This window comes from Sturnira hondurensis, unplaced genomic scaffold, assembly GCF_014824575.4.
Source record: "Sturnira hondurensis isolate 20B ecotype Veracruz unplaced genomic scaffold, ASM1482457v3 Scaffold0006713, whole genome shotgun sequence".
Lineage (NCBI taxonomy): Eukaryota > Metazoa > Chordata > Mammalia > Chiroptera > Phyllostomidae > Sturnira > Sturnira hondurensis.
Genome location: NW_028079344.1, coordinates 1,854,505 through 1,877,932, shown reverse-complemented (window position 1 = coordinate 1,877,932; position 23,428 = coordinate 1,854,505). Strand labels below are relative to the sequence as shown.

The window sequence follows — 23,428 nt, the reverse complement described above, 5'->3', positions numbered from 1 at the left end:
TCAGGTTACCTTACCTTTAAACCTTTACTTTGAAAACTTAAAAATGAGGGCTAGGAGTCATAGAACCACCACATTGCCTAGAAATGAAATGTCATTAAAGCATATTGTGTTGTGCCCACTGGGAAAGAAGTCTTCAAATGCATCATGCTGAAATGCAATTAACTATCCATGAGCTACGAATCCTTAGGGGCCTAGCATTTGGTACAGAACAGGCTAAAAAAAAAAAAAACTCCAGAGAAGATGCTTAAATTTTGATAGCATTCTTTCTCATTTCAGAACAGAAAGAAGAAAACTTATAGAATATTTTTCTTCCCCGTCTCTAAGGAATAATTTTTTAATAAGGAAGCCAATGTATTTGAAAATGGAATTTTATTCAACATTAACTATTGGTTCAAAGAGGGGGCATTTAAATTCAATGAGTATTTCTGGTAACTCTTGGAATGCTTCCAGATGTGTTCACAACCGCTTTTCACATAGTATATGACTTCGCAATGCCAGAGATTTTTCACTTTAACCTTTAAAGTGTGCTAACATAATAGAGAAGTTCATCTTGAAGCAATGCACATAATTAAAATTCTCCATGTGTACTGGACTTATATTCAGAATGAAAAATTTCTAAAAACTTGGCATTTGAAAAGACAAAATACAGACCATTCAATACAATGAAACCTATTTTATTTCAAGATTTACAAAGTTAGATGGAAAATGCTGATAAGACTTGCTTTCCATAATGACTTTGGTCTGCTCCTTAACCTCTGACATCTCTTGCCACATCTCAGTTGCTAGGCAACAGCAGAGAAATAAAACCTGTGTGAGTAAAGGAAGTTCCCGACATAAGAATGGCTTCTATTCTAGAAGCTGGTGAGCCACTTCTTTAAAATTTTAAATACAGTTTTTATGTTAAAATATGATAAGTGTTAGTTCAGTACCCAAGCCAGCTACTATAAGCGTATTTAACTCAAAAGTCCTCTTGAAGTATAGAAAAGGAGCACCTCTTCTCTCCAGATTGAATAATTTGACAATTCTCTTCTCCCAAATGCCAAATTTTAGGGAATAAGAAAGTGCCTCTGCAAAAATAAATATTACAACACGGTCTTCTTGGTTATAGGAAGGGTTAGATGAAGCCACAGCCTATGTAGTCTTGCTTTAAATACAACTGTGACAGCTCACTATTTGAGAAATGATCAAACCAGAAGACACACAGACAGAATTAAGATGTGACCACTGACAGTCTGAATGCAGAGGAAGATGCAGAACATTTTAGACAATCTAAAGCATAACTGCCCCTTCCCTTCTACAATAGGGTACTCAGCCCCCTCCACACTAGACACCCTGTGCTGTATTATGCCTCCTTATAAAAACGATGATAACCATCCATAACCAACAAAATGATGCTCCTTTTAAAGACCCATTAGTGTGCATTTTAGAAAGCTTGAATCATAAAAAGTGAACATGTAAAAGAAATTAGCACCAACTACAAGTGTTTAAGGGGTATGTCTTCAGTTCTAAGCAAAGTTCGTTTAACTCAAGTAACAAAAACCAAGAGTTCTGTATAGCTGAATTTTACCATAAAAGTACCACAATTTCATTATACCTGTAATTTGTAGGATGAGGAAATATATTATGAATTGCACCAAGGGACACCAGATAAACATCCACCACTCTGGGGCATTGACAGTTAGCCACGGAAAGCTGTTCGTTCTTGCAAATCTTACAGAGAAAAGGAAGAAATGTTTTCACCTCTGTGTAAGGGAAACACACATCTCTATATTAGTCATCAGGTGTTACAAACTGTGTAGGAAAATGCATTTATCCCTACGGAAGGTGAGAATGGGCTTCCCCTTCTCATCCCTGCTTCTTATGCCTCAGGTGGGCTGCTCTCTCACAATGGAGGCATCCCTCATTTGAGGACTGTTTTATGTATTACATCTCAAAAATATTTTAATCTAATTGTGCATGAGCCCTGCTGATTCTTAATTGCTGTTTTGGTCATGGACACAGCAGTGACAGTAATTCTGAATTAAAAGGTGACTGCCCTGGCTGGTGTAGCTCAGTGGATTGAGTGTGGGCCTGTGAAGCAAGGGGTCGCCGGTTCGATTCCCAGTCAGGGCACATGCCTGGGTTGTGGGCCAGGTCTCCAGTCGGGGACACATGGGAGACAACCACACGTTGATGTTTCTCTCCCACTTTTTCTCCTTCCCTTCCCCTCTCTCTGAAAATAAATAAATATTTTTTTAAAAAGGTGACTGACTGATATTAAGCATTGGATTAACTGGGTACAGTAAGTCCCCATATTGGTAACATCATTTAGAGGCAGCAAACCACCGCCTAACTAAAAACATTCGGTTCACCACAGCAGAGCCTGCTGTTGTTTTGTTTCATTATTTCTTCATTTACATTACCTCTGTATCTGCAGGACTAATTTTGAGTATTCCTATTCCAGATAGCTAAAAATTCTTCTAAAATGCTATGCAGCCCTGTTGAAAGAAAATGTTGTCCAATCAAATCTGCAGATTATAATCAAGATGCATTTTTTAAATTGTTTTTATGGAAATGTTCCTTAGGAGATTTTGTAAACAAGCACTAAACTTGATCTTTAAACAGTTCCTCAAGTTTCAATGACTAAAGTCTTTCTTCCTAATTTTTCAGCTTGACTTTCTTATAGAATTCCTTAAATTTAAAGGATGTTCGGGCTAAGCCGGGGCTTTGTGAAGTAGCTGATAAGAAGAGGTTCACACACAACATATTCAAAAACAGCTTACTCTAGAAATCCTGGGATCTGAAAGTATGAACTCTTTAGAAGTAAGGTATTTAACATGCTCCCTCCATCAGAGGATTAGGGAATGTTTTCAAGGTAAACCACTAGGAAGATACCCTGGGGAAAGTGACTGCACCTTCCTTAGACTCTGCTCCTGTTCCGAATAGCCCGTAACACCCACAGATGTTTTGCACTCAATCAGGGCTTAAGTATACCCTGGGGGCCCCCTAGCAAATGCGGCTATACCTCCGGGAAATCTAGATCCATATTTCACACTTCATGTTTCAAAAACATCCTTTGATATGTCAACAAAGTCTTTGCTTTCTCTCATATTTGACTTTTTAAAATAGCCATCCAGAGGAATTCATTGGTAGAAACCATGTAGTGGAGAGAGAAGGGAAGCCCTTTGGTATGGAGGGGATGGTGCTCCACTGAGAAACAGCAGTCTTCACACTTTTTTGCTTGTGTGCCACTGAAAAAAAGAAAGAAAAAAACCCTTTGGAAAACTATGTACCCCATGCACATTTTTAAGTTGACATCTAAAATCTTTATCTTAAATTAAAATGGTTAAACAGCATATAATTTCAGATATAATGCACACGTTATACTTTTTCTAACCAAACAAATCTATCACTCTTTTGTATGTATCTTTTTTTTTATTTTTTTTTCAATTTTTTTATTTAATTATTTTTCAAGTACAGTTTTCTCTCTATTACTCCCATCCCGTCGCACCCCCCATCCTCCCCCCTCCCTCCCATTTCCACCCTTCTCATTTGTTGTCCATGTATCCTTTATATAGGTTCCTCTAAATCCCTCCCTTATTTCCCCTGAAATTCCCTCCCCTCTCCCCTCTGGTCACTGTCAGCCTGTTCTCTCTTTCAGTGTCTTTGGTTNCACTGAAAAAAAGAAAGAAAAAACCCTTTGGAAAACTGTGTACCCCATGCACATTTTTAAGTTGACATCTAAAATCTTTATCTTAAATTAAAATAGTTAAACAGCATATAATTTCAGATATAATGCACACGTTATACTTTTTCTAACCAAACAAGTCCATCACTCTTTTGTATGTATCTTAAACATTGTAGTGATTTGCTGTCTGTCGTCATCTATTTCACAAATACAGGAACACACTTTTTTTCCAGATATTCTGCACCATTTCTTTTTCTCAGTCTTGTATTTTCATTCCATTTCACCACAGAATATTACCCTAATGTAATAGTTTTATGCTTGAAAGTATTTTATTGATTACCTATCATAATTCTCTGCAACAAAATGGGTATAGAAATTGAAATTTGAACTTCATTTTTCATTTTATGTAACCATAACATTCTAAGTTTTAAAAATATTTGCAGCAGTAACTGCTCATTATAATTATTAGCATTAGACACTGATCTAAACAACACAACTATATTACAAACTATGATAAGTATTAAACGTATAAAGAAAATGTTTTTAGAAATTAATCTTTTAATAAGATAGGCAGAGCATCTTTTACATTTGTCCATGCATCTTTGATAAGTATTTCGTATTCCTAAAATGACACATGGGTGAGCAACATCCATTCTCCCTCCTCTCTCTCTCTCCCCCTTTCTCTGTCTTTGTCTGTCTCCATTTCTTATAGAAGCACAAATTGTTGCAATACAAAAGTTGATGTAAATGGAAGGATTACCATATCACATCAAATATTCCCCAAATCTTTAATTTATTAGTGGCTTCATTTGTTCATCAATTTGGTTGAAAGGAGAATATTAGAACTTACCTGAGTTGCAGAGTTTGTTAGTGACTTAAGTATTTCCAATCACTGAAGAAATTAACTGTGTTGATCTTTTAGATAGACCCTTTTTGCCCTCTACAGGTTTACTATCATGGGACAATGCAGGATACAGATTAATCGTGGGGGCTGGTCTGCCTTCATATCATTTAGTGGGAGGAAAGGGTTTTGAAATAGGAAGTAAGAAAGGAGAACCTCAAAGGCAGTCACTGACTCGGGCAGAGCAGTCTTAGGATATGGAGCTGAGAATCTTAAAACTAGACAACCTACCCAGCCAAGTGCCAGAATATGCCTTTGAAAAAAAATGTGTACATGGACAACAGTGTGGTGATGGAGTGGGGGGATATAAGGGGACTCAATGGTAATGGAAAATAAAATAAACTTTCAGAAACAAAACAAAACAGAAGAAAAACATCCCAGAGGTATCCATACTCCAGTTTGCAGACCTTACGATAGATAATAAATACTTGGCTATGTGGTTGTTGTTTAAGGGAGAAGTTCTGATTGTGAATTTAGATGCCCTACAGATGTGAGCATTATTTGAAAAAAGGAAAAAAACCCTATTAGGTAAAGTTATAAGGGACTCTCGGTAGAATTCTCTCACTAGACAAGTAACCTGTCTACTGTTGACCCTTGAATAACGCAGGGGTAGGGGGTGCTGGCAGCCCCCCCACAGTTGAAAATCTACTTATAACTTTCAACTCCCCCAAAACTTAACTACTAATGGGCTGCTATTGCCTCAAAGCCTTACCAAATACAGTTGATACATTTGTAAGTTATATGTTACACACACACACACACACACACATATATATATATACTGTATTCTTACAATAAAGTAAGCTAGAGAAAATAAAGTGTTATTAAGAAAAATTGTAAATTTCTTCAGATTTTTGCAAGTTGTTGCAAGTCTCCAAAAGACTTTCCAATATATGTATTGAAAAATTCCACATATAAGCATACCTATAGAGTTCACACCTGTGTTGTTTGAGGACCAACCATATTTTCTCCTCCAAACCAAAGACCAACTCTATTTTATCTTTGTTCTTGCTGCCCTCATGTAGCTAGTCCTAAGTCACACAATAGGTGCTCAATAAACATCTGAACAAAACTGATGGGAAGAGGCAAGAGGGCATCAGGGGGACTTGGACAGGACCTGAAGCAGTAATGTGTATACAGACTAGAGCTTTGTCATCTTCTATGTCTGAGGTGTGGGGATGGGATATTCTTTGGGGCCTTGTGGAAGGAGATTTGTGCTACTGGCCAGTCACAGACAGGCTGTTCATTAACACTACTGTCAACATCTCCATCACCACTGTTGCTGGGTGGTGACTGGGTCCCTACAATATAGCAGGCATGTTACTCTCTTTATGTGACTTATTACATGTAATCATCACTTAGCTCTATGAGTTAGATACCCTGCCTCACCTGCTATTTAGCGATGAAGAAACTGAGCCTTAGCAAAAGTAAAAGTAGCTCGCCCAAGACTGCACAGCTTGGCTGAGTGAGGAATGGAGCCAAGTCATATGTTTAATTTTCCTTTTATCTAAGCTTTTAATTCCTATTTTCATTATTTAACTTTTGTCCATCCTTCAAGATACAACTCAGTCTGGATACAGAGCAACTAAGCGATTTTTTTTTACATTTATATTATTTATTTATTTAACAGTATTTTGAAACAATTTTAGACTTTAACAGAGGAGTAGTAAATGTAATAGAGATTTCCCATATAGCCCACTCCCATCTATCCGTAATGTTAACAGTTTACATAAAGACAGTAAAATGAACAAAACTAAGAAATAGGCATTGGTACAATACTATTAACTAAACTACAGACTTCATCCAGATTTTGCAATTTTTTTCACTAATGTCCTTCTTCTGTTCTAAGATCCTACACTGCACATTAGTCAACTTACTATGATCTCTTTAGTCTCTTCTGATCTTGTCACTTTTTTGTAATCCTCACCCAAGGACACACTTATTGATTTTAGGGAGAGAAACATCAATGTGAGAGAGAAACTGATTGGTTGCCTCTCGCACAGGCCCTGACTGGGACCCTACTGGCAACTCAGACCTTGCCCTGACTGGAATTGAACCCATGACCCTTTGGTTAACAGGAGTTATGCTCCAACCAACTGAGCCACACATGATGGGGCTAATCTTAACACTTTTAAAGAGTAACTCATCAAGGTGCTTCATAGAATGTCCCTCAGACTGGGCTTGTCTCACGTTCCCCTGTGATTAGATTGAGGTCATGTCTGGCAGCCCTTGCTCTCTATGTGACTTACTGCTGATGACTTCAACTTTCATCACTTGGTTAAGGTGGTTCTGCTGGGTTGCTCTGCTGTAGTGTCAACATGGATCATTTTATAATTAAGAAATATTTGTGGAGAGATACTTTGAAACTTAAACTTTCACCCACTGATGTTGGCATCATTGGTGGGTCATGCCTGTAGCAAATTATTCCTGTGGCTTTCTAATAGAGATTTTTCTATTTTCTTCATTCATCCTACAATTATTGGTTGGAATTTTCTGTAAAGAAGAGTAGTTCTTTCTCATTTATTTACTTTTCAGTTATTTATTTTTAGAACTATGAATTCATGAGTAGTTATTCTTGGGGTAATCCAACACTATCCTTATTTATTTGCTCAAATTGTTCCAGCCTTGGCCATGGGGAGCCCTTTCAGACTGGCTGCTGAGGTTTTTCTACATGACCCTTCCTTTTTTTTTTAAAGTACCTTCTTACTTTACAGAGCACAGAATGCTGCAGGCTTACCAAATGAAGCAAATTTTAAAAGTTAAACTATTTAAAATTAAACTAATTAAACTGTTAAGTATAGTAACTATGTATTATGCTTAAACATTGAAGTTTCTCACTGGACATCTCATTCAGTCCATCACTAACTTTTTAGAAGCTTGGTGCTTCTTAGGAAGAAATCGTCTTGTGTAGCTGTAAGAAAACCACAGAAGATAACAAGTTGTTTTTTCCTTCCCCCAACATGAAGTCTTGGAAATTACTTTCTAGTATGGAATGTAGCATTCAAGTCACATAACAATGCCTGCCACTGCTATTTAATTTCCTTTCAATAAATATGCAAATGTTCCCCTTCCTGATCAATGTACCCGAACAAATGCAGATTTTCAGAATGGTGCAGCAGCGGGCATCCTGCAGTGTTCTCTAGAACTTTTAGGATCTGTGGGCTTAATTCCCCTACTTAGATGAACTTGTACTTCACCCAGGGCTGTTGACTTTGTTCTGTAGCCAGTTGTTCCTTTCTACACATGTGCGTTAAATTTGAAGAAGTTAAAATTACAGTTATTCTTGTCAGGCTGATTGCACTGCCAAAATTGTTTAGTCTTTTTACATGCTTCTTCAAAGAAGCGTTTCCTTAAAAGCTAATTGTAAGGTAGGAAAGAGAGTCTTCACTCTGAAAGTTACTGAGTTTAGATGAGTGCGGGCTGTGGACGGTCTCCATCACTTATCAGGCTGTCGTTCTGCCATCAATCAAGGAAACCCATCTAATTTTAGGTTTAGCTTTAATCCGCTCTTGTGCTATTTCCATTTTTATACAAACACTTTAGATTACTTTGAGCATCTCTGAAACTCAGAACTGCAAAAAAACCAATCCAGCTCACAGGCTCGTAGGAGACGGGAGCATATTGGGGAGAGTCATTGGAAGTACGTGTGTTTTTCGCATTCGGATGTTATCATCATATCTGAACCAAAGACTAAAATAAAATGAAAAGACAGTTCAACAGGCAATATAAAGACAGGCTAAGTCACAAATTTGTGTTTTCAAATGCACAAAGGTAAATTTTAAAATATTATAACTAAGGTCACAATGGGTGCAATATAATGAATTTCCTCTGGTCTTACTAGAAAAATTATCAATATGTGGCAGATGAAAAATATTTTATTTAGCTCACATACAAAAAATTGAGATAGTAATGAAACTGTATATAATTTTGTTTAGTCTTCATAGATTTTTCTAGAGAGGTAACCAAGTAAATGTTACATGATCAATAGAAACTATAAGAGGTTCAAATTAAACCAAATAATTGTGAGTTTATAAACATTCACATCCATAAGTCCATTTGTAGGCTGATTGTTTGGAACTCACAAGATATTTTTTCCATAAAAAGACTGCTTTAGTTGTTGGCTTCCCAGGAAATTGGACAAAAGCCTATTTCGTCCGGGATATATTTGAAGTATAGATAAACTGTAGTATTTCTCTTACCCCGAATTGCCATGTCATGCATTGCTGTCATGAAGCTTTGCCTTCAGGGTCCCATCTCTGGCGGCTCTTGAGATAGCCAGGCGGATACGATATCCCCTGGTGGTGTGAGATCGGGAGAAGAAGCAGGGGTCTGCTGGCAGAAGCAGGGGCTTCTACGGTTAAGTAGATGCTCCAGGGGACCCAGAACTTTGTCTCTCTCTCTGCATAAGATGGGTGTTAACAATGATAAAACAAGGGCAAATTCCCCAATGATTTGTAATTATGGCTTTTATCAAGTCCAGACCTAATGACTGAACATTCCATTGTAGTATACCTTGTCATCTATTTTATTGATCTGCAACTTTGGAGTGACTGTGCCTGTCTCAACTTCATAAAAATAAAACTATGGCTGAATATGTTCAAGATCACAAGATTTCTATAGGAAAAGAATGTTTATTCATCTTCATGAAGAGCGCAAAAATTATTTTTGAAGGATTATACAGAAATGATCCTGGAAACATTTCACTTTAGCAACTATCATTTAATTAGCTGCAGACACTGTGTACTCTTGGGAGAGAAAAGCCTCCTGAAGGTCGAAAGACGCATACCTGATGCGGTCCAATGGGATTCAAGTGCCACTGTCAAAGACGGAGCACACTTGTAAAATGTGAATGTTTGTCCTGCTGTGCCCTCCCCCTGATAAGGACCCCTAGGGCAGAGTGATGTATTTTTACACACACATTAATAGTTACAGCTAACGTTTACAACGCACTCCCTATGGGCACAATTGGAATAGCTTCACATATTGGGTTCTCAAGCAAGGTGAAGAGAGTGACATGATCATCCCTGCTTCGTAACTAAGACACTGAGGCCTTAAAGGATAACTTACTAACAGGCAGCAGATTCCAGAGTCAGGTTCAAACTCAGCTTGTAATACCTAGGCTGTACAGCGTATATATAATTAAATATAATAAACAATTATTCTTTATACTACCAGCTTAAACTCTCCACATAAGCATAATGGCATCTGGATACGAATGCCATTATCAGTTACCCATTTCCAGATTTTTATTTTATTTTATTTATTTATTTATCTTTAGAGGGGAAGGGAAGGAGAGAGGGAGAGAAATATCAATGTATGGTTGCCTCTTGTGGGTCCCCCCACCAGGAACTGGCCTGCAACCCAGGCATGTGCCCTGACTGGGAATCGAACCATGGTCCTGTGATTCACAGGCCCATGGTCAATCCACTGAGCTACACCAGCCAGGGCCCATTTCCAAATTTTTATCAGGCTCATTTCTTCTTCCCATTTGAAAGGGTTGCATCATGGTTCCCCTAGGCATTGGGGTTTCTGTACATTTGTAAAGCCCTGTTCCATTATGAACAGGCTCCAGATTCCATTAATCTTGGGTATTTGTTGGAATGTCCTGTTTTTGCATTAAAGGAAGCTTGACTATTACATGATACAAATTTTTAAAAATCATCAGAGTACATTCACTCCAAGGAAAGCTGTCTTCTTCTAGAGGAGATAGTCAAGTGAATTCTTCTATGCGGATAAGTGCAATTCTACTATTTACCTTGTTTTGACCTTGGGCAGTTACTTAATCACTCATCTGTAAAACAGGTATAATGAACCTCAGGGAAAGTTCATAGAGTGTATGAAAGCCCTTACAGAGTGCCTGGCGCATACAGTAAGCACTCAATAAATGATAGGGGTTTTTTTTGTGAGTAGAGATGGTTTGGTGGCTCAGAATCTTTTTGGAACTAGTTTTTGAACTTTCTTCCAAAGTAGCACATTAAACTATTCTAAGAATTCAGTTGAATGTGTGTATAGTCAAAACCTCGGGAGTTTGTTTATTTTTTTGAAAACAAACAAAAAAAACACATTTGTTTTTTAATGTCTAGTGGTTATTGTAATTTTATATTTTATGAATATATTTTATTTTTAATATATTTAAAAGACATTATATTTTGTCTTTTGACATAAAGACATAAATATATTTTGTCTTTATGTCAAAATGTAAAGATATAGATATTCTACATAATATAAGAGACATTGTATTTTAATGTCTAGGGTGATTATTACCACCCTAGTTGACCCCTATAACCACCGCCTTCTTCATTAGCCTGGTGCAAAATCATTTTGTCTCCTCCCCCCCCAAAAAAACAAAACAAAAAAACCCCATCCATCTTCAACAACATGAGTTTTTGCAGTTTTTTAAGTGACTTCCAAATAATGAGGTATGTGCTCTTGAGAGAATTTCTCAAATAAATCTTTAAAAATGCTTTCATCAATGACTGCAGGACTGAGGAAAAATATTACTAGGACCAGCACACATGATAATATAGTATAAGTTCTTGTGTGTTGATTTAAAAATATTGGCCTGTTATGTCCTAGCAGATATGAATTCCTGCACTTGCCTCCTTTCCATCAGTGATGTAACCAAATTAGCAGCACCAGCAGAATAGCTTTTAAGAGCTCCTGGATGCTTCTGTCCAGCTCCTCGTTGAAGTGCATTTGTAAGTTCAACACTACCAAGGGTCTAGAGCCTTCCTCCTTCAGGGCTTCTGCATCTGGGCAGTCAGCAAAGTGAGACAGAAGGAGGGAGGCATCGGGAACTTCTGGGCTGCACTGGCCGAGGGAGAGTGGTTAAGTGGCATTATTGTGTGTGAGCCACTGTGTTATAACTACAACACATACACTGCATGACACTTAGACCTCACTAAGTGCTTTTACCTCAATTATTTCATTTAATCCTCTCAATGGTCCTTGAAGCAGATTTAGTTAGTTTAGAAGTGAAAAAGCAGAGAAAAAGAAATGAAGCAATGTGGGCCAAGCCAAGGTTAAGGGCACTGGGCGTGGAGGAGCTGGAGGGCTGACTGTGTCTACCACAGGGGGCCAGGGATGGAGACTCACTGTCTGCCTGGCTTTCCCTCCACCCATCCCTGATTGCCACACAAATGTCCTTTGCTTTTCTGTACTTTAATTTCTTTAGCAAGAGGAACCACTGAGCACATGTGAATCAGTACTGAAGTCAGAGGCCGATGCTCTGGACCAAGGAACCCTGTGTCACTCTCCTTTCTTTAAGTGACAGCATTTCAGGCACCAAATGTTCTCACTCTAGCTACACTCCTAGGGAAAATGACACATTTTGTTTTCTCCTGAGTCCTGTTCAAAGTAATATGGATAAATATTTGAATGCCCACTGTGAGCCTTACTTAAGTGTCCAAGATCCAAAATGCCTTTTTGAGTCTCTGTCTCTGCTTTTTCCTCTGTAGCCGGCAGAAGTGACAAGCCCCTCACAACCAACTGTGCAGCCAGGCACCTAATCATTATGAATTGTACTGTTTCCAGTATTGACAGTCCATGGACATTTGTTTATCATAAATGTTCACTGAGTGCCTCCTATGTCCCAGATAGCGTGCTAGCTGCAGACACTGTGGTGATCAGAAGCAACCCTAGTCCTCCATTGAGATTAGCAGTTCATCAAATAATCATGCATGCAATGCATAGTTGCAACGCTGGCAATGCTGGAAAGCAGAGGGACTGGCACTTCCAGAGCCCTCAGTGAGCATATCTGACCTAAGGTGGGGAACTGGATAAAAAGGGCGATTAGGTAGCCACTGTGATGAGATAGAAGAAGAGGGCATGGTTCAGGAGCCCAGAGAGAACTCGGGGCGTTGAGGCTGTGTTAGAGGGTGTCGTCTGCACCCTGAGAATACTGGGTTCAGAATGTTCTAAGCAGAGGGTCATAGCATCACCCTTATGCCTCTGAGAGCTCAGTCATGTTGGGGAAACTGGATTAGAGACCCAAGAAAAGACAATTACAGAATGGAGGGTCGGGACGGGGAGATGTGGACAGATCCAGGAGTGTAAGGTAAAATGCAAAGGCCTGGGTTGAGGGAGAGTAAGGTGGCAAGAAGACAGGATTTCTAATCTGCATGACTGGGAATTAGTGGTGTCATTCACTAAACTCTCTAGGACCTAGTGCTAGAAGTGTTTTCAGGGTTTAACTGCTCCCCCTCCCCAGGTTAATGTGCCATGATACTCACACTGGAAAATACAAACAGGAATGAGAGATAACTGCTTCCTTGCAGAGCTTGCAATCCAGTAGAGGAGCGTGGAAGGAGTGGTTAAGATACCTTGCTAAAATGTGTTTAAAGTGTGGCTGTTGCATAAAGTTGGCAATGGAAATCCACATAGAGACTCCTTCCAGAGGGTAACTAGGGGGTGGGAAGCCTTAGAACTTGGATGTCCTGGTGGAGGAAGAGGCTAGGATTAAGAGACACTTTTGGCAAATAAAGGAATGACCTGGTGACCTTTGAAAAGGCACTGCGAATCACTGAGTAAAGCCTTAATGCAGACCAAATGGAAAAACACAGTACAGGCTTCAAGCCTGAAATGACAATTGAAAACTCATCTTTCATGGGCATGCCAAGTGCAATCAAAGAAGTGAGCCACCCAATGGGATCAAGTAGGATGAGAGTGATTTGTGAGGACAGAGGGTAGATTGCAACTTCTTTGCCTGCCTCCAACAGTCTCTTAAAAGTATTCACTGCATGGTCATTGCTAAATCTTTATAAATGTCACCATGGCAACCATTGGTATGAAAAATAATATTAGCCTAGACACTTCTGCATCAGTTGACCTGCCATTTTCCATCGCAGAAAGCGTTTACATAACTACATTCTGTTGTGCAGGTGCATAGATTTCTACTTGGATCCTGTCACATTTTTTTTGTCCTGAGAAGACAAGTGTTTGTTAAGTCCACCCTGATATTAAAAAATGACTCAGTGGCACTGGAAATGGGTGGCGTTACCATTCTTTCCTTTCATCTCTGAGGATGTCCTGGGGAGATGGATCCTGTTGGTGTCATCTGTGGTCATTCGGGGTGATGCTGGGGAGCCTTTTAGTGCAGTTGGTTGGCAGATTCACCGAGATCAGTTAGTTCCTAGAGGACCTAGAGGAGGTATATTGCATATAACTATGTACAGTTTTTAAAAAATCACAAATCCACTATTCTTTCTCATAGTTCTTTGGAATCTCTTCCTTCGGGTGTCTAATCTGAATCTTGGGAACCCCACTCTTCAGTTCTGTACTTTCTATCCTTCTATTCATCCTTCTCCCAGCCTCATATTTTATAATCCCCGCTGCTTTCTTTATTCTCTCATTCAATAAACATGTATTGAAGGCCTTCCCCATGTCAGGCACTCTTCCAGGGGGCCGAGCACCCAGTGCATAGGAGCCCAGAACCCCTGCCTTTGTGTCACTTACATAAAGAACGGTGGGAAACACACAATTAACAAGGACACGATGGGTATGTTAGGTGATAATTTGTTTAAAAAGTAGAGTGGGAGGAAGGGTAGGCATGCTGGGTAGCCCAGTCACAATCGTTAATAAAGTTACCAGGGTAGGCCTCTGTGAGTGGGACCGTGAGAGCAGTCTTGAAGGAAGTGAGGGCATACTGGAAAGAGAAGGAAGGCAGGAGATGCCTGGCTTGTCTGAGGACCTGCCAGGGATGGAGTGCGGCTGTAGGTGTGATCGGATTGGTGGGGTTGGCAAGGGTGAGGGCTAAGATGCATGTCCGAGGGCCTTTGGAGGTTGTGAATATGAGTGAAGTGATCTGGCTTGTTTTGTAGGGACCACAACAATATCTTTTGTTTGGAGAAGGAATACAAAGGTCCCAGGATGGCAAGAGAGAAAAATGTGATGAGGCTGTTGTGGGAACCAAGGGGAGGGATGATGATGGCTTGTTCGGAGTGTGAGCAGTGGATGTGGTGAGAAGTCATTGGATCCTGGGCGTGTTTTGAAGGTAGAGCCACTAGGATTTATGAATGGAGCACAGCATTCTCCTTTGAACTGTTTTCAAACTTCAAATAGTAGTAGAACACTCTTGTTAGTAAAATAAATACACAGGTTCCATTTATAGTAGCTTCTTAACAAATTAATATTCCTTTTTCTGTAGAGGAAATTCAACAGGACATACGGAATTCTGTAGGAACAACTTAGCATTGTGGTTAATAGCAGTTTCCAAAATAAAATTGCCTGGTCCCATTATGTCACAAATGTGTGACCAGGACAAGTTACTTAGCTCATCAGTGGGCTCAGTCTTACCACCTGTAATATGTGGATCATGAGAATTTCTGCCTCAAAGGACTATGCGGTGGGCGGGGGTAGGGGGGGTGGGAATGAGACAATATACATAGGAAGCACTTAAAACAGTGTGTGGCATCTAGTAGGTGTCAAATAAAAGTTAATAATTACTAGAGTTTTATTAGTTCTTCTAATAGCTTAGAAGAACTAAGTTCTTCTAAGTTCTTAAGTTCTTGTAGCTTCTTAGATGATGAAATGGCTGAAGATGCTTCCTGTATTAGTAAATAGAGACTTTTTAGAGAACCTTCACCATTCTCTAATATGTCCACGGTAGTAGCAACACTCAACACTTAAGTCAGTTCTTCTCTGCATTCATAGTTAACTCAATGTTTTGTTATTACACTGCATTATTATACTGTAAAATTATTGTTTTTGAAAGTTGAAGACCAATTGAATGTTAATGATTTCATGAGATTTAACCAATATGTGCATGTACATGTATATATTTGACAAGTTTTAAAGACCTACAGGTGTAGCTATGGAGTGAGACCACCCAAGTTTGTATCCTGTCCCTATTGGTCATACCTGTGTAACCGTGGATACATTGTTGAGTCTCTTTCTGCCTTATTTACCCCTTCTGTAAAATAGGGGTAATGATAGGATCTATTTCTGGGACAATAGCTGATAAAACCATTCCTTGCACAAGGTAAATATTCAATCAATTTGGTTCTTAGTGAAAATAGTGACCCCTGGACTGGACACCATGATGTAGAATCCCAATGCCTGAATGTGTCTGGGGGAAAAATCACTAGCTCCATTTAATAAAACACTGGCATCATATTTATTTAGATGTGATTCCTATTAAACCCCTCTAACATGCTAGAAACATGCTAGAACATGCTAGAAACTTCTGTGATTCATCACCTAAGATAATCATGAATGGTCAAGTGCATTTTCTCTATATTACACAGGAACTTGGGACAAAACCATGAATGACATATTTTTTCTTTGGAGTGTTTGAGGAGCTGTTGAAATTCTAGTCATGATAGTTAGTGTGTTATGAATTCTTTATGCCCGTTGTTAAATATGCCAGCATTTTATCGACACATTACAATGAAATAGACAGCCAGCTACAGTAATAGGTTCCCCCAAAAAGCATGAATATCAACAAATCTGATGGCATGCACAGCCAAGGAAACCAAATGTGTACAAAAAACAAGTAGCTTTGTGGAGATAATGGGTCTATTCATGCTTAATCCAGTGGCTTCTACCAAGTACTTCAGGTATTTGTTAAAAGATGTAAATAGGTGGTTACTACTAATATTTATTTTTATGGCATCCTTCTTTTGAGAAGTTCTTAAAATTCTATTTAATCTTATGCCTTAGGGTTTTATTTTTTTAATTCCTTCATTTTCTCAGCCATGCCTACATCTAAAAGTCACTAGGGGAATGAACTTAGCAATACCCAGGTTGCATTCCCCAAAGGCTCTCGGCTGACCGGTCTGGTGTAGATCTCAAGCATCAGTATTTTTAAATTATCTTGTAATTTAAATGTTTACTGTGAAATATTTCAAATGCACACAAAGTAAAGAGAATCATAATAATAAGCCCACATATATGTATCACCCAGCCATGATAACTAACTTTAGTTGCTATTTTTAAAAGTACCCCCAAGTGATTCTTCTACTATGCAGCATGGTGAGAACCAGCACTCTATTTATTCTAATAAAACAGAAAATGGAAAGAGTATTTCAGTGGATATTGATATCAAGAGGCTGAAGTTTGCTCCAGGACACAAAACAATTTTAAGACATCACCTAGACCTCCGTTCATCAAGCCATAACGGCATTCGTGAACATGCATGTCATGTGGTGAGTGTCTGCCTGCTTGATTTTGTTAAACAGTGAAATAATTTGAAAATGGGTATTGGAACACCTGGGGGAAATTCAGAAAGACTTAGAAGTATAATGGTTTTCCGTTTAGAATCTTTATACCTTGACTCAGACAACATCATGCCTTTCCACCTAAGCGGCTCAGTCCAACCTGGCTCAGAGAGAGAGCAATGGTGGGACAAGTGGATTAGAACCTGTGGGAGGGGAAATTGTCTCCAGACTCAGGGAGAAAAAGCACCACACCAGTGACAGGCTATTCAATAACAATGTAAAGAAACATAGTCAGTATATCTTAATTAAGTGAACATTTGAATTGCTACCTCAACAGTGAACAATTCTGGGCATTTCCTGGTTCCTAGGTGGAAAAAACTTGGAAAGCAATTCGGTCTGAGTTGGACAGGACCTTAAATATGATCTTGCCTAAGTACCTACTCGTTAGAGGGATCACTTCTGGTGATCACTTCTGATCACTACTGACAGTTGTCACCTGGTATCCATCCCCTTAAACATTCTGGCTGGAGACCCCATTGCTCATAAGAAAGCCTGGGTCCACATTAAAATGGTAGTCTTCTTTGACTGAGCTGATATCTTATTCTTAAAGACCCCTCTAAAGGAAAGACGGTATTTCTAATGCCCTGGCATGTTGTCTTGAAATTAATTTTCTTACTTAAATATGTAGATATAGATACAGATATGTGTAAAAAAGATTTAAGTATATCATGCTATTGGTTTCATCATCTATAAAACCAAAGTAATCTTACAAATTGATATAAAAATACAAGGCCTATAAAATTAACAACATATTAACTAAATAGGATTAAGGATATTGTCTTTTTATGAAACAAAATTCCTCACATTGTGCCTAAGGGTAGAAAGAGGTAGCCTCTGGTCAGTTTCTTCCATTTGGTTCACTAGTTTTTCACTTATCAATGCAGGGGATTCCTGTTAGCGTATGTATGGTATACCAAATAGTATTAATAGTTTAAAGTATCTATTTGCTAAGTTAGGGATAGTCCAATCTGAAACTTAACCAAAGCTGCCAGCAATTAGTTCTCCATTTCCCATTTTAATGAGACATCCCTTGGCAACTTTGTAAAGATGTTTTGTGCATTTGGATATTAAGGTCAGAGTTGTAGTGTAATTGCAATCTTCCATGAATGGGCATTTAATCCAATTATTGTTGAAATTGGGTACGGAACAATCCTTCATTGTTACTTATTACTGTACTGATTGCTAATGAACCGCTCTTGCAAACACGCATACGACAGGATCCAGGCCATAAATCTTGCCAAATGTGTGCGGACTGTGGTCGCACGGGCTCACTTACATGGCCGAGTGGGGCTGTCCTCCTCCCATGTTTCTCTGTTTCAGCTTCTGTTACACATCTACCTGGATAACACACCAACTCTGTCACCTTGGTGATGATTGTTGGGCACCCATCACCTAAATCAGTGGCTCTCAAAATTGAGTGTGGATTTGAATCCATGGGGAGCTACTTCAAAGCACCTGCTTTCTGCACTCCACCCTGAAGCTTCTGATTTGCTTATTCTGGGGCCAGACCCAAGAACCTACATTGTTAACAAACTCTACAAGAGGTTCTAATGTAAATGGTGTGAAAACTTTTATTACTTTCCAAAATTATTGTTGACACAGAAATATAAAATGTAAACTCTTCACGAACAATTTGAATTGAGAGATTCCAGCGTCCCTCTCAGATGTGTATCATCTGCAAATGAGCCCAATAAGCCCACCATGGATGTTCTGGCAAATCCCTGATAAACAACTTGAAAAAGAAAGAGTGAATAGCAGAAGCTTTCTTTAAAATGGCTTTGATCTATTAGACATCAGATTTGTTTCAAGGGATACAGATATTCTAGATAACATTTTCACTGATTCTAAGAATGTTCTGGAAGTTGTGGACCAGTGTAGAATCACATTTTCAGATTGTGCCCACACTGTTAAAGTATACATAGAGTGAGGCAATTGAAATGGGAAGTAAGTGCTGGAAGACAGGATCAAACCAAGCAGCAGAAAGACATTCTTTGTTCTGTGTAGTTATAGCTGTAAATTTCTTAGTTTATAAAGTTAACTGTTACATGTTTGCTGAAAGAGGGGACATAAACTTAGAGACAGAATCAACAAGTGAAACAAGACAACCAAATGCGTCTTTATTACCCATTTTTCTCCTTCAGTTAATTCTTGTTGATTGCTGTTAGAAGGAAGCGTAATAGCTGGTTAGGATGATTTATAATTTTACAGGAGACTGAGAGGCTTGCTGGCATTTATTTTATGTCTTTTGGGGGAAAGCTAATTAAAACGTTAAGTATCTTAGCATAAACCAGTACTGATTGTCTGTTCAGGATATCAGTGTGGTCTCAGAGAGTGCAATGAAATGCTTGGGAGTTAAATTTAGTAATATTAAGATTACCAACTTTCTTTCATTTTGCCACTACATACAAAATGCTCAAATATAAATATCCTTAGTGAGTTTTCATTTTTACTTAATGGGAGAATAGAATTATCCAGCACTTAAACTTTATGATATGAGGATTAGAATAAACCTTAAAATTTTATTAGCACTTTTCTATTCAAAAGTGCTGAGATTTACTTCTAAACTTTAGTAGAAATGGAGAAAACAAAATAATTTTGAGTATATTTTAATACAATGAAATTTACATATGTATTGATCCTGCCTTTATGACTAATATTTTTATAATAGTACAAAGGAGGCAGATAAAAAAATTTGATGACTAGAAATTGTTTTTTAAAATGATGTTAACATATCTAAACTCACTCCCTCTCAGATGTATATATTTTTGTACATTTTGTACTGCAATTATATTTATTGGCATTTTTTAATTTTTGTTTTGCATCTGTTCTCTATATGTATATAGATGCATGAAATGATATATAGGAACCAGGAATAAAGAGAACATCTGGAAGTCTTAATGAGCTGTCGAGTTGATACTATTCTTAGAACTTAGAAACACTTAAACGAATTTTTATTTCACAAGAATTCACTTGTTGACTTTGAATTATGCATTCACCCTTGCATTTCTCTTATTTATGGTCCCTGGTAACACTATGGCTGAACACTGTGTCCTGATTTCAAGGACTTGATATGCAAATCAGGTGCCCAGCATTATGCCGTGCATACGGTAAGCCTCAGCTAGTTACCGCAAGTGTCGCTGACATTATACTAAATCAGCCTAGGCTGAAAAAGTTAGCTTAGAGGACTAAAGCATATGGAGATATTTTTAAATATCACAATTCTTTAGGTAAAGGTGGTCTGAGATTGTCAGAGAGGAAAAATGGGTGTTGCATGCCTCGTTAGAGCAGTGTTTGTAGGGTTTGGTCAAGCTCCAATATTCTTCCAACCCTCATTTTGCCTTCACGTTTGAGGGCAAAGTTCTGAAAGATGGATTTTTCATATTTTTTTTTCTGGAGCCTTGTCAATGGAGCTGACAGTAACTGTAATACAACCTGAAAATGCTGCCCTTGCCTTGGCTATCGGGTTGGAGTTATTATTGCTCTTCAGGTAGCAGGGTATCAGTGAGCACCAATGAGTATGTATACTATTAGCTCCTGTGGTTGGAATGAGGTTCATGGGGAATTCTGTCTCCATGGCCTGGAGTGAAGTTACACACATCTCTTACCTGAAGGCAGCCGGGCTCCTTTTCTCCGTGCCATGGTTAGAATTCGGCACGACTCGGTGGTCTTCAGTGCTATCTTACACACGGTAGAACAGTTTCAAGAAATCCAGAAATAAGATTAGTGTTGTAAAGTAAGCCTTAGTATGGTGGAAGAGATTAGAATGGGCATCTTGAGAATAGGTTGGAGTCTTGGAATATTTTCCCGTGTTTCACGAATTATTTCATTGTTTGCCCTGTGGACACATTAAACTAGAAAGCTGAGTTCTCCCGCCAATTCTTCATTAACTCTGGTACTACGTGAAAGGCCTTCCCTGGACACAAGAACTACTTTCCTGTAACTTATTGGAAAAGCACCAGGAGGGTTATATACGGCTAAGGAGAAAGAACGCTCTGGAAGTGAGGGGGATACAGCGAAAAGTTGGTCTTCTGTGAAAGAAAGCAAACCGTAATGGCATCATCATGCCTCTTTGACTTTATTACTTTCCTTCTCTTTTCCATGTGGAAGAACTCACCATTTTATTTCTGGATAAGGGTAAATAGGTTTTTCATTATTGCTTTTACTTAGCTGGTATTAAGAGGTAGTGATATCTTTTTATCTTATGGAACTCTAGTATTTCTTATTACTTTACTGACATGACATTGATTGATAACATATGTTTCAAGTGTACAGTTCTATAACACATCATCTGTATATTGCATTGTGTGTTCAGCACCCAAAGTTTAGCTCCTTCCACCAGCATATATTTGAGCAACTTTACCATCTTTCCTCTCTACCAACCTCATTTCCCCTCCGGTAGCCACCATACTGTTCTTTCTCTATGAGTTTGTTTATATTGTTTATCCATTTGGTGTTTTCTGTTTTATGAGGGAGGACTTTAAAAAATCAGAATTATCTTCTGGAGGGCAGTCTCCTTGTAGTACAGGCTTCCCCCACTAGGTGAGTGTTCTAGGAACCCATCTGTATCCGTGTAAGAGCTGGCATTGTTGTGAGAGGCTGCACTGGACTGCAGTGAATTTTTTTTGAAGACCGTTTCATGTGTTTGCCCATTTCATGATGGGTGATTTACAGATGTGCCTGCCCACACCTCACTGAGTTTCAGCAGTTTTTGACCAAAAAGCACATGATCCCCATGCCTCCCACCCTCCCTATTCACGTGACCTTGCCCGGAGTGACCTTTTTCCCCCTGCATAAAAAAAGTCATCAAACAGAAAAATTTTGTCCATGTGGAAAAGGCAAAACAAAAAATGGCAGAAGCACTAAAAGACATCAAATTGGTAAGTTCAAAAACTGCGTTGAGCAGTGGGAAAAAATGTCCCGATAGGTGTATTGCATTAAATGGAAAGTATTTTGAAAATGGCTGAAGTTTAAACATGAAAGAATACACATTTTTTATAAATAAATTCCATTTTGGGGTCCCCCCTTGTATATCCCATGAGTGAAATCATGATTGTGATTGTGATTGTGAAAATCATGTGATTCTTGTCCATCTTATTTTACTTAGCATGATACTCTCAGGATCCACCCGTGTTGTTACAAATGACAGTATTTCTTATGGTTGATTTAGTATTCCATGGATTATATGTACCTTATCTTCTTTGCTCATCATCCATTAAAGGACACTTAGGTTATTCCCATAGCTTGGCTACAGTGAATAATGCTGCAATGAACATGGATACACACACACATATTTACAAATAAATATTTTCAAATATTTCAGATATATACCCAGAAGAGGGATTGCTGGGTCATATGGTAGCTCTACTCTTAATTTTTCTGAAAAAAATTCCATAGTGTTTCATGGTAGCTGTACCAGCTGTACTCTTCTCTCCCATACAGTCTGTAAAATGCTTCCTTTTTCTATTACATTCCCACCAGCAGTGTATAAGGGTTCCTTTTTTTGCACATCCTCTCCAACACTTTTTAAAATTGATAATAGTAATTCTAACAGGTGTGAGGTAGTATCCTGTTGCAGGTTTGATTTGCATTTCCCTCATGGTGAAGTTGTGTGTCATTTCATATACCTGTTGGCCAATTTCATGTCTTCTTGGGAAAGAAGTGTCTGTTCAGGCCCTCTGCCCATTTTTAAATTGAATTATATTTTTGTTGTTGAGTTGTATGAGTTCTTTATGTATTTTGGATATCAGCCCCTATTGGAGGTATTGTTTGCAAATATCTTCTCCCTTTCAGTTGGTTGCCTTTTTGCTTCATTGATGATTTCTTTTGCTGTGCAGAATGAAGCCCTAGTATTTTTAAAGCATAAAGGACTTTGGAAATACTAACTTATTTTACACATGAGAAACTGAACCATCAAAGTGAAACCTTAGTTCATTAAACTTAGTACTTTATTTGATGTCCACTCACTAAAATGTTCAGTGCTCAGCTTGCAATGCACCCAGAGAGGCACTGTGGGGAGACAAAGATGACAGAGGGCTCCTGCCTGTTATTAACAAGGTGGAAGGCGTTTTATTACAGAGATGCAAGCAAGCTGCTGATTGACAGAGCTCTGTGCTGCTCTTGAGCTTGTTCAACACTTCGTTTTCTCCACATCTGTGCTGGGAGAAACAAACAAGCCAACAAACAAAAATAGCAGAGTGCTGGTCAAGCCCAAAGCGTTTCACAGTTATTGCTTCCTAGATTTACTATTAAACTAGGAAGCAGAATGTTTTTACTTCAAATTTTGAAATAATGGAATGTTAGGATAATTAGTTAGGGACTTCTAACTTTAAAAAAGAAAACATTTAGGACTCTAACATTTTCTCCAAAGAAAACAGACATCCGTATACCATTGCTACTTTTCTCCAACGGGAGAAAGATTCAGATTCATGAATTAGGGAAAAAACAGCTTGCTCTCAATTAAAAAAAATAGCAAAAATAATAAAATGAATGAAAATATGAAACCATCTGTGTGTCAAATAATGCCAACTTAATGTTTGTTGTAAACAATACAATTTGTTCAAGTCCATTTTTAAAGGAGGCGCTTTAGTGTACACACGAAAGAAAATTAGTACAGTCTTCATTCAAAGATCTTACATGCCACACAGG

The 23,428-nt window shown here is 38.4% G+C and overlaps 1 protein-coding gene across 1 annotated transcript in view; it reads left to right on the top strand.

Annotated features, from left to right (window-relative positions):
* Positions 1–23,428, top strand: part of EPB41L3 (erythrocyte membrane protein band 4.1 like 3) — a 226,063-nt gene that overhangs the window by 57,634 nt on the left and 145,001 nt on the right. The window lies entirely within an intron of this gene.